The sequence below is a fragment of the Natrix helvetica genome, assembly GCF_964273705.1.
Source record: "Natrix helvetica genome assembly, chromosome: 5".
NCBI lineage: Eukaryota > Metazoa > Chordata > Lepidosauria > Squamata > Natricidae > Natrix > Natrix helvetica.
The window spans coordinates 90,833,492-90,845,052 of record NC_138551.1 but is presented as its reverse complement, the minus strand read 5'-3'; the positions used below and the strand labels follow the sequence as shown (position 1 = coordinate 90,845,052).

Here is an 11,561-nt window from a genome sequence, read left to right as displayed (position 1 = left end):
AAATATCTTTATGATGTCTTTTAAATGGTAAAAATGGTAAGTGTAAATCCTCCAAAACTCCAAAGAGACAGTAATATACTTTGTAGTACCAATCCCATTTATTGCAGAGACAGTCTCGGTTATATAAGCAATTTCAGTGGCCATTTGTTTTCAGTGGCCATCTATTCTGCCATGCAGATTGCATTATATTAGTGCAGGGGTGATAACCCCCCACCCTTTCTTGTTACATTACAGCCTTAGTCAACATGGTTAATGATGAGGGATGCTGTGTGTTGCTGGTTATCTGAGGGGCCACAGGTTCTACTCCAGTGCTATGATGAGAGCATTTGAGGAACACTGATTTAGGTTAATTTTTCAAATGTGTAAATCAAACACTGCAAGCATAATGCCATAGATCTGGAAAAAGATTGTTACTGATTAGTCTGGCAATGTGAGAACTAGCAACAATGATTGCTTAGAGGTCAGCAGTTTGTTCTAACTGACATAAAAACAACCCAGAGTTCAATATTTAGATAGGAAAGAATGGTGGTGGGCTTCCATAAACCTCTTGAAGAATAAGCATTTTAGCTTCTTTATTGGTTGGTTTGACTCTAGGATTATCAAAGAGTCAAAATGGCGGTCGTAGCCATGCCTTTGGAGCCCTACTAACACTTTTTTTATAGCCTTCATGGGGAAGAATATTTTTTGTCTTAAGAAAAGATAAGAGTTTGAAAAGGGAGCAGTGGTTTATGGGGAAAACAAAGACTTCTCGGTGTCCTGTATTCTACCGGTAGGTTGGGCATAAAGTTCTTGTCGTAGGAAATTTTTTTGTGTCAACTGGGCAACTCTTGGTTGCTTTGATTATTTAAATAAAAAATATGTAAAAGTGAGTGTGAAGCCAGAGTGGTAAGGCACCAGGCTAGAAAGACTTCCACTGTAGGCATTGCCAGCTGGATGACTAAGCCCCAGTTACACTCCGCTCTAGGAAGGACAAACTAAGAAAATTGCAGGGACTAAATATTACCTCAAAGGTACCTCACCTGTACACAAAGTCTCAGGTCTGAGAATTTCTATTTTAATACAAGGAAGTAAAATAGCATTTTATTCCTTTATTCTGAAATGTTAGCACTGACCATGGTGTCAGGAAGGATGATTTAAGGACAGAGGTATGTTGACTTCTGATATTGCTGGATTCCTTCCTTCCCATTTTATAAATTAAATTCTGCCTTTATGGTTTTATAAATTAAACAAGATGGAGATCTTTTGAGATCTTCACATCGCTTCATTTATAAAACTATTGTCTTATTGCTTGAAGCATAATTAGTTTTTGAGATGGCAATGCCGACTTAATACAAAAATTACCAAGTGAAAGTTTTCAATTAAGTGGCATTCCTCAAGAAATTGTAATATTAAGCAGCCAGTTGGATTACACATCAGCTTCTTATGTCTTTTGATGACCTGGTGAATTGTGACCTATAGTGAGAATAGGGCAGACTATTATGATTATTTCTATTTCATATGAAACCATTCAGATTACGGCATAGGTTATGTTTTTTCCCAAGGCAGAGCAAAGGTAGCTCTTCTGTGCAATGTTCCTTGTGTTATGGGTATATTTATCCATTGGAGGATCAAACAATAGAAAGGACTGTGGACTTCCATTTCTCTTAGCTGCAGGACAGATATGCCTTGGTAACCATTTTTATATGACACACCTTCACCATCAATCTCTGAAACTTTATCTCATCTCCAATCCACACCTGATTGTTCAAGTTATACTGCTTTCCTCCTCCTGATGTAGTGCAGTTAACACACTTTCATAGATTCTATGATTGATGACGGGGTTGGATATTGGAATATGCACAGCTTGTATGGCTGTTTCATACTATCCCACAGGCACTTGGCTTGCATAACACCAAGCTGAAACTTTCCAAACTACTTAAAACCTTTATAAACATGGGCTTGGTACTCCTTTGAGCCCTTTTGAGCTTGGTTCTACAAACTTGTTCTGTTGTTTCAGGTGCAATACAGATTTTTTTGCTTTTCTGCTGACAATGGTTCCCATGGCCACAATTTTTTACTCTTTACAATAATGTTCCCATTTCTGAGAACTTGTGCATCAGTACCGGACCTGCCACCTTGACTGATCGCAATGCCTGGAACCAGTACTATGAAATTGTACCCCTGTGGCAACTTATGATTTATTTGCATTGCTCCTGATAGAGGGACATCATTTTGCTTGAGGTACTTTTCCTCTGGCCTAGTTACAGTAGCCAATCACAACTGTATATCCGTGCTACTTATCAGCCATAGAACTGGACTTATTAGTACCACCATTCCCTTGCACCACTACTTGTGTAATTTGCTTCCTTGGTATTGGGATTTCAGACTCTCCTTCTTTCCAGTAGCCTGCATTGTCATGAGCCACTTTGAAAAGCAGCTTACAAAATGTTGATGAGTGATTGAAAAACATCAGAGAAAATTACATTGCTGCGAATCTGGGGTGAGGGAAAGAGATGCAATTCAACTACTGTAATATTTATATAGGGACCAGGTGGCTCAGTGGATAAGACACTGAGCTTATCAATCAGAAAGGTCGGCAGTTCAGCGGTCCAAATCCCTAGCATCACGTAATGGAGTGAGCTCCTGTTACTTGTCCCAGCTTCTGTTTATCTAGCAGTTCAAAAGCACCTAAAATGCAAGTAGAAAAATAGAGACCACCTTTGGTGGGAAGGTAACAGTGTTCTGTGCACCTTTGGCAATTAGTCATGTCGGCCACATGACCACAGAGATGTCTTCAGGCAGCGCTGGCTCTTCGGCTTTGAAACAGAGATGAGCACCGTCCCCTAGAGTCAGGAACGACTAGCATATATGTGCGAGGGGAACCTTTACCTTTAATATTTATATTTTCAAAATAAACCTAAGAGAAATTCTCCTAGGATGGAAACTAGTCAAGGTGCTTTTGAGGGTATAATTTGAACTGTTGAAATGGTGTCAGGTTAGTTTCTTAACCAGCTGTAATGGTTACCTGTGAAAATATTTGATTTCATGGCAAAAAGTATCAGAAAAATGGCATGTAGAAAAACTTTCTAGGTTCAATAGAAAGTGCCTGAATTTGTTTTGAAGACAAGCATTCCTTTTGTTTGATTCATACATGAGAGAAGTCAAAGTGGCACAATGTCCTACAATCAATGCAAGCTAGTCTCTGGAATATCCTTAGTAGATTTGGGTGAGTTTGCTATCAATAGGGGGGGTGTAGTGTAGCAAAGAATTTGAATGTGAAAGGAGGGGAGGGTGAATTATTTGTGAATGTCAAAAGCAGCCATATTTATGGCCAAGCTGCCCCTTCTCCATCCAATACCTAGATAGAATGAAGATAGGGGGGCTTTTGCTGTGGAGAAAAAGCCTGGAAACAGCCAGAATAGTATAGTGGTTAAGATACTGGACTAGGTCTTTATTTCAGGGTTGCTGCTGTGAGGAGAAAATTGAGGGGAGAGTGCTGTATCTTCCACCCAGAACTTCAGGATGAAAAGTGAGTTATAAATCAAACTAGCTGATAATCTGGTGTTGCCCGGGTATTTATTTATAGGGGGGAAATGTCCGGACCAAATGTAATTTCTAATGTTGGATTTTCCCCCTTACCAGAAGGAGCCACTCTGTGGAGTATTGTGGAGCCATTACCATGGCAATTCTACTGCGCTGTACAGTAGAAGCCATTTGAAGGCACAGCAGGCTGTATTTTAACAGAACAACACCCCCCCCGAGAGGTGTTAGGGGTTACCCCCACAGTATTTGTTTCCAGAGAGGAAGGTCACTACTCCCTCTTTCTGTCCTTCGGCTTCATCACATTCACCGGTGAATGTCGACATTCACATAGTCGCTTGGTGTATGTCCGAAATATTTGCTAAATACCCTTATCCTCTCGACACCCTTACCCTAATACCCTTACCCTAATACCTCGGCTCCTCGCTTCCTTTTAAGCGTCTTCTATTCGCGGACTTCTTTTTTTTTTAAACCTGCGATCCTGCGCGGTTAGAATGAGTAGTTTCCAGGACCGCGAATTGAAAAGCAAAAGTAAAGCGTTACGCTGACTTGTTATATATATGTCACCGTGAAAGACCGAAATTGGTGAATGTCGACATTCACCGGTGAATGTTGGTGAATGTCGACACATACCAATTTCGGTCTTTCACGGTGACATATATATAACGAGTCAGCGTAACGCTTTACTTTTGCTTTTCAATTCGCGGTCCTGGAAACTACTCGTTCTAACCGCGCAGGATCGCAGGTTTTAAAAAAAAAGAAGTCCGCGAATAGAAGACGCTTAAAAGGAAGCGAGGAGCCGAGGTATTAGGGTAAGGGTATTAGGGTAAGGGTGTCGAGAGGATAAGGGTATTTAGCAAATATTTCGGGCATACACCAAGCGACTATGTGAATGTCGACATTCACCGGTGAATGTCGACATTCACCAGATTTCGGACTTTCACATATATATATGTGCTGGTTTTGTTCGGGTCTTTTCCCGTGTAAGATTGTGAAAGACCCGAATACAACAAAACCAGCATACCTACACCCGTGAAAATCTACGAAAACAAATATGTATGTATGTATGTATGTATGTATGTATGATGTATGTACGTACGTATGTACGTATCTATCTATGTATCTGTATGTGTATGTATGTATGTATGTGTATGTATATATATATATATATTAAAATAAACAAGACATTTGACGTCTCCAACCCTTCACAAAAGATTTACTTAAATACATACAAAATCCTAAAACAAATGGAAATTGAGGCAAGATGGAGGACTGAAGAATGTGGAGGGTTAGGGCAAACCATTTCTATGGGCCTTTGACTCTGCCCTCCATTCTTCCAGGGTGCAGAGTCTTCTGTTCTGTGCCTCAAGACGACGGTTCATCGTTTTCACTGTCAAGAGAGGTCAAAGAGGTAAAGTAAGAAGCTACATCACCAAAGCTGATGGCAGTGATTGCCTATTTTAAATGTACCACATCCCATGAGCTTACTGTAAGTGCCATTATTGTTTTTGGTTACCAAAGTGGGAGCCAACAGGAAAGAGATATCTTAAAACCATATTTTCAAGGAGAACCAGGAAAGTTGTTTCTCTACCTCGGCAACTTTAAGATGTATGGACTTCAACTCCGAGAATTCCTCAGCCTGCATGCTGAAGAACACTTGGCATCTCAGTTAAGCATCTTCCTCAACTTAAAGCTGTTCAATGCTTTCTCTCTCAAGAGTGTTTGATGAGCAAGATGAATCTCAAGATGTTTTCTTACAACCATCATTGCTTTGGTGAGCACTCTGGGCCAGTCTAAAGGGGAACCAGTCTAAAGGGGAACGATTTCCACAGAGATTGTTCCTTTCCACTACCCAGATCTAATGGGAGTGTGTAAGTATGACTTGGAACAAATCTAAAGAAGCTATAAAGTGATTCAGTAAAATGACTTCTCTCTTGGATTTCAAGATCTTCATTTCTATCTGAGCTTTCATCTTGATTTTCATTGGTCAATTCATTTGACTTGAAGCACCTTTCCCTCTGCTTGGGCAAAACTGGGAATATTGCCCCTAGCTATTTTTGTGGAGTGTGGCCGAAGAGGCAAACCCTGTGCTTCCATGTTGAGTGAGTACATGAATAAGACAAAAGTTGAAAGTGCTTCAGGCTTACAGTTCTGGAGGACTGCTACCCTGAGATCCTCCAGGGAAAGGCGAAAGGCCTCCATACTGGTGCTTTCTTCCTTTGGCTGCGATGTTGATGCCAGAACTGTTGTTGCATCACTGATCTCCACTCCTTTCCTTTGTAGTTTCCCTGTGGCACAGTGTGAAAGCTATTTGAGATACAATATGAATACTTCGGATGACCACATGAAATTAATCCCACTAAATCAGTGATGTCTAAACTTTTTGCCATCGCGTGCCAAAAGCGGGGGGAGCACGGGGGTGTCATGCACATGCGTGCCCATCCCCATAATTCTATGTGCCCTCCACCCACACATGCGCATGGGACCCCCACACATGCGCATGGGACCCCCCCACAACCCCTATTTTGGCATGTGATGGCACGGTGGACCCGTCTTTTGCCCTCCCCAGGCTTTAGACCCTTCCTAGGAGCTTGGGGAGGGCAAAAACGGCTTTCCCCGCCCCCTCGGCGGCCCTCCAGAGGCGGGAAACAGCTCGTTTGCTGACTTCCGGTTGGACCGGAAGGTCCGTTTTTTGCTCTCCCTTTGGAGCCTGGGAAGGACAAAAATGGCTACCCACCCCCTGCCAGAGACCCACTAAAGTCCGGAAATGACCCCTTTGCCGACTTCTGGTGGGCCCAGAAGGCTTGAAAATCAGGTGGCTGGCGCACACATGCTCGCCAGAGATAAGCTCGTGTGCCCATCGATATGGCTCCACATGTCACCTGTGGCACGCGTGCCATAGGCTCGCCATCACAGCACTAGATAATGGGCGTATGGTTCATAATGGGCTTTAAGGTACCACGTTCCCTATAAACTGGGTCAAGAGGGAGCTTTGCATTAGACAGAGGCAAAATGGGCAAAGCATACATCTCTAAGGCATTTGGCATATGGCCAGTCTGGTGGCCCCCGGTGGCAGAGGTTTTGAAATGCTGGCTTACCATGTCGTCTGGGACTATCCAGTTCCTCTAGTGTCATAGCAGAAGTGGATGGCCTGGGCTCATCCAAGGAGGTGGTTGGATGAGAAGACACAGAATTAGGAAGAGGGGAACAACCTTCCCTCATTGTTTAGCCCTGAATAGATACACAAATGTCAGCAAGAACATGCATTCAACACTTGCCCACAAAGGTCACCGCTTCATTAAGTTGGAAGCATAATGCACGCAGCACCTACTTCTGAGTTATGGGATACATTGGAGTGTTTTGGGTAACAATGGCAGAATTAACAGAACTCAACAGGGAGTCACAGCTATACTTACAAGCAGGTTCTTCTTCCTTTGCTGGCTTTTGCCGGGATCTCTGTGGCTACTTCAAGTGGGGACTATGACAACAAAAGGAACTTCACTGTCACCAGCTTCCTATCCTGGCATTGATACCCTGTGAATTATCAATAGACAGGCATTGGAGGCTACCTCAGTAACGAGCATGCAGGAAGAGAAAGTGGGAATGAATGCAAGAACCATGGAAAATTGTCCTTTTCCAAGATGAAAATGCCCAGTTATTGCAGCAGTCTGCTTGCTTCAGCATGTCATGCACTACATGACTGGTGATTAGAGGAAGTGGCAATATACGAGAAAGGAGAAAGGAGAGTCGATAGCTTGACCTGCATCTCTGCCATAGCAGTCACTAATCCTGTTCTCACCCCCCTCTCCACGCCTGTTTGTTTGTTTGTTTTATTGGATTTATATGCCGCCCTTCTCCTAAAGGACTCAGGGTGGCGTACAGCATTAAAAAACACATACAGTGAGGCAAAAAAGTATTTAGTCAGCCACCAATTGTGCAAGTTATCCCACTTAAAAAGATGAGAGAGGCCTGCAATTGGCATCATAGGTAGACCTCAACTATGAGAGACAAAATGTAAAAAAAACACCAAACAATCACTTTGGCTGATTTGGAAATAATTTATTTGCAAATTATGGTGGAAAATAAGTATTTGGTCAATATCAAAAGTTCATCTCAATACTTCGTTATATATCCTTTGTTGGCAATGACAGAGGTCAAACATTTCCTGTAAGTCTTCACAAGGTTGGCACACACTGTTGCTGATATGTTGGCCCATTCCTCCATGTAGATCTCCTCTAGAGCAGGGATGTTTTGGGGCTGTCGCTGGGCAACACGGACTTTCAACTCCCTCCAAAGATTTTCTATGGGGTTGAGATCTGGAGACTGGCTAGGCCACTCCATGACCTTGAAATGCTTCTTACGAAACCACTCCTTCGTTGCCCGGGTGATATTTTTGGGATCATTATCATGTTGACAGACCCAGCCACTTTTCATCTTCAATGCCCTTGCTGATGGAAGGAGGTTTGCACTCAAAATCTCACGATACATGGCCCCATTCATTCTGTCTTGTACATGGATCAGTCGTCCTGGTCCCTTTGCAGAGAAACAGCCCCAAAGCATGATGTTGCCACCCCCGTGCTTCACAGTAGGTATGGTGTTCTTTGGATGCAACTCAGCATTCTCTCTCCTCCAAACACAACGAGTTGTGTTTCTACCAAACGGTTCTATTTTGGTTTCATCTGACCATATGACATTCTCCCAATCCTCTTCTGGATCATCCAAATGCTCTCTAGCAAACTTCAGATGGGCCTGGATATGTACTGGCTTAAGCAGGGGGACACGTCTGGCACTGCAGGATCTGAGTCCCTGGCGACGTAGTGTGTTATTGATGGTAGCCTTTGTTACGTTGGTCCCAGCTCTCTGCAGGTCATTCACTAGGTCCCCCCGTGTGGTCCTGGGATTTTTGCTCACCGTTCTTGTGATCATTTTGACCCCATGGGGTGAGACCCCCAGATCAAGGGAGATTATCAGTGGTCTTGTATGTCTTCCATTTTCTAATTATTGCTCCCACAGTTGATTTGTTCACACCACGCTGCTTGCCTATTGCAGATTCAGTCTTCCCAGCCTGGTGCAGGTCTACAATTTTGTTTCTGGTGTCCTTTGACAGCTCTTTGGTCTTCACCATAGTGCAGGTTGGAGTGTGCCTGTTTGAGGTTGTGGACAGGTGTCTTTTATACTGATAACAAGTTCAAATAGGTGCCATTGATACAGGTAATGAGTGCAGGACAGAGGAGCCTCCTAAAGAAGAAGGTACAGGTCTGTGAGAGCCAAAAATCTTGCTTGTTTGTAGGTGACCAAATACTTATTTTCCACCATAATTTGCAAATAAATTCTTTCCAAATCAGCCAATGTGATTGTCTGGATTTGTTTTCTCATTTTGTCTCTCATAGTTGAGGTCTACCTATGATGCCAATTACAGGCCTCTCTCATCTTTTTAAGTGGGAGAACTTGCACAATTGGTGGCTGACTAAATACTTTTTTGCCCCACTGTATTACAAAAGTTAAAAGGAAATTAGAAACAATCCAAAAAAACAAACCCAATTAATATAGCACTAACATTTAAAAATTAGATAAAATTAACAAGCCAGGCCAGATTGCTGGAAAAGCCAATTTTTTAGGACCCGTCGGAAGGACCGGAGGTCAGGGATTATGCGAAGCTCCGGGGGCAGCCTGTGAATAAACCAGAGCACAGGGTTGGCTGTTTGCCACTGTTTAATTACTGAGATAACGAATCTTTTGGCTGAGGGCCCAGACAACTCACGTTCAATAGAGCAACCCACATAATTCGAATGAAGCAACGCAGATAGTCCAAACGAGCAGACACGGCTAGAATACATAGATTTTCTTAACTACTAATTCAAATGGTTGTTTCCTGTAAATGTCCCCTCCCAACGCCTCACCCATAATCTCTCTTGGGAGGGGCCAATCCCCAACCACCTGTGCTTAATCATCTGTGAGTCTGCCTACGGAATTGCTGCTTCAGTTTCTCAGCCCTTCTCAATCTAGCATCAGGGACAAACTGCCTTTGATCCTCCCCACTGCTCCATGCCTCAGGCGCCTCCTGATGGCCAACCAGCCTCTCTGGTGCCTGCTCTGAGTCTGAACCCTGCACAGGGTCCTCCACATCGTCCAGGGCGGACTCATATGGTTCCTCGCTATCCGAGTCCATCAGCAGCTCAACCGGATCCTGCTGGGCCACAACATAATCCCTTACCACACTATAAATGCATTGGAAAAAATGTCTTGCTAATGATTGGATGCAATCTGCCCCATCATCTTATACTTATCAAATTCTTGCAAAAAAAAAAAAATGCCAACTCACAATCACAGTATAAATTCATTATTTCTCTTGCAATGGGCAAATAAGTACCCCTGGGACACTCAGGCTGGAACCCCTGAAGCATTTAATTACTGAAGTAATTAAATATTATGGTAATAGGTGCCTGAGAGTGTTGGTGGGGAAGGTTGCTTAATTTTCTTATTGGAACAGGGGTGGGTTGCTGCCGGTTTTACTACTGGTTCCCAACCTGCGTGCGTGCTACATGCGTGTTGTGCACTGTTCAATGTAAATTGTTCATTGCGCATGCGCAGAACAATTTACAATGAAAACTCTCTCTCTCCCCTCCCCCCCTCTTTCTTTTAGATCCTTAGGCTTCATTTACTCCAGCAGAGAAATCTCATTTGTTGATTTATAATATGTTGATCATAGTTCTCGATATTTGTGTTTAGCTTGTTTAGCTTGTAGCAATGTTCAATCTTCTGAACAATATATTCAATAACTATAACCTTTGGCCACTTTAATTCCTTGTTTATGTGGTTGTATTTTATCTCCATATTGTTTCTTTCTTTCTTTTAATCACTGTTTAAGTATCTTCTTTAAAATGTCTAACGAGGCAGAGAGAGGGAGGCGGTTGCTTTCCAAAAGCAATATCTCCATTCACAAAACTGGGGATGGGGATAATCATATATTGGCTGAATAGGGTGCGTAAGCCACTGTCCTTCAATGCAAACACCCAGCGTACCAATGGGATTAGTGGCAAGTACAATAAAAGCTTGATACCTAAACCCCCATCCCCTTATAAGAGACTGAATAGGTAAGTAAGTAAATGTCACTTTTCAGGGATTTCTCAGTGCTCAGATGGCACATAGTTTCCACAAGTTAAAAGGTAAAGTTCCCCCTCGCACATATGTGCTAGTTGTTCCTGACTCTAGGGGGCGGTGCTCATCTCCGTTTCAAAGCCGAAGAGCCAGCACTGTCCTCCGTGGTCATGTGGCCGGCATGACTAAACACACAGAACACTGTTACCTTCCCACCAAAGGTGGTTCCTATTTTTCTACTTGCATTTTTACATGCTTTCAAACTGCTAGGTTGGCAGAAGCTGGGACAAGTAAGGGAAGCTCAGTCCGTTACGCGGAGATAGAGATTCCAACCGCTGAACTGCCGACCTTTCTGATCGACAAGCTCAGTGTCTTAGCCACTGAACCACCGTGTCCACAAGTTAGTATAGCCCTTATTGTCATTGTACATCACGTAGACAACGAAATTGGTATACAACGCCGCCTGCGATCTCTTGGCTGGGCTACATCAATAAAGGATACTACCGTAGCAGGCATAGGGTCAAAAAAGTCAAGAGGTGCGGCCACAACACGGCATCAGAACCTTTAATTTTTACGGAGACAAAGAAGATCCTGGTGGTCAAAAGGAGATCCCGATCGGGAGAACCCAATCCTCGGGCTTACCTATCCCTGTGCCCCGCGGCTCCCAGCAGGTATTCCGCTCATCCGTGCTCCATCCAAACGCCTGCGAGCCTCCAGGACAGCCAATAGAGCCTCGGCTCATACTCGGACTACAACTCCCACCCGCTTCCGCCGCTGATTTCCGGTGCGATCTAGAGCAGGGGTCTCCAATCTTGGTCACTTTAAGACTTGTGGACTTCAACTCCCAGAGTTCCTCAGCCAGCGAAACGCCTGAATGGGGGGGAGAAGCTGGCTGAGGAACTCTGGGAGTTGAAGTCCGCAAGTCTTAAAGTGGCCAAGGTTGG

General features: G+C 43.5%; 1 long non-coding RNA gene across 1 annotated transcript; it reads right to left on the bottom strand.

Moving 5' to 3' along the window:
• Positions 1-4,682: 4,682 nt before the first annotated feature.
• LOC309393831 lies at positions 4,683-11,452 on the bottom strand. Its single transcript, XR_014175646.1, has 5 exons — positions 11,260-11,452; positions 6,936-7,053; positions 6,618-6,750; positions 5,667-5,807; positions 4,683-4,909 (listed from the first exon to the last, which is right to left on the bottom strand). It is a non-coding gene; the product is annotated as an uncharacterized lncRNA (long non-coding RNA).
• Positions 11,453-11,561: the final 109 nt, after the last annotated feature.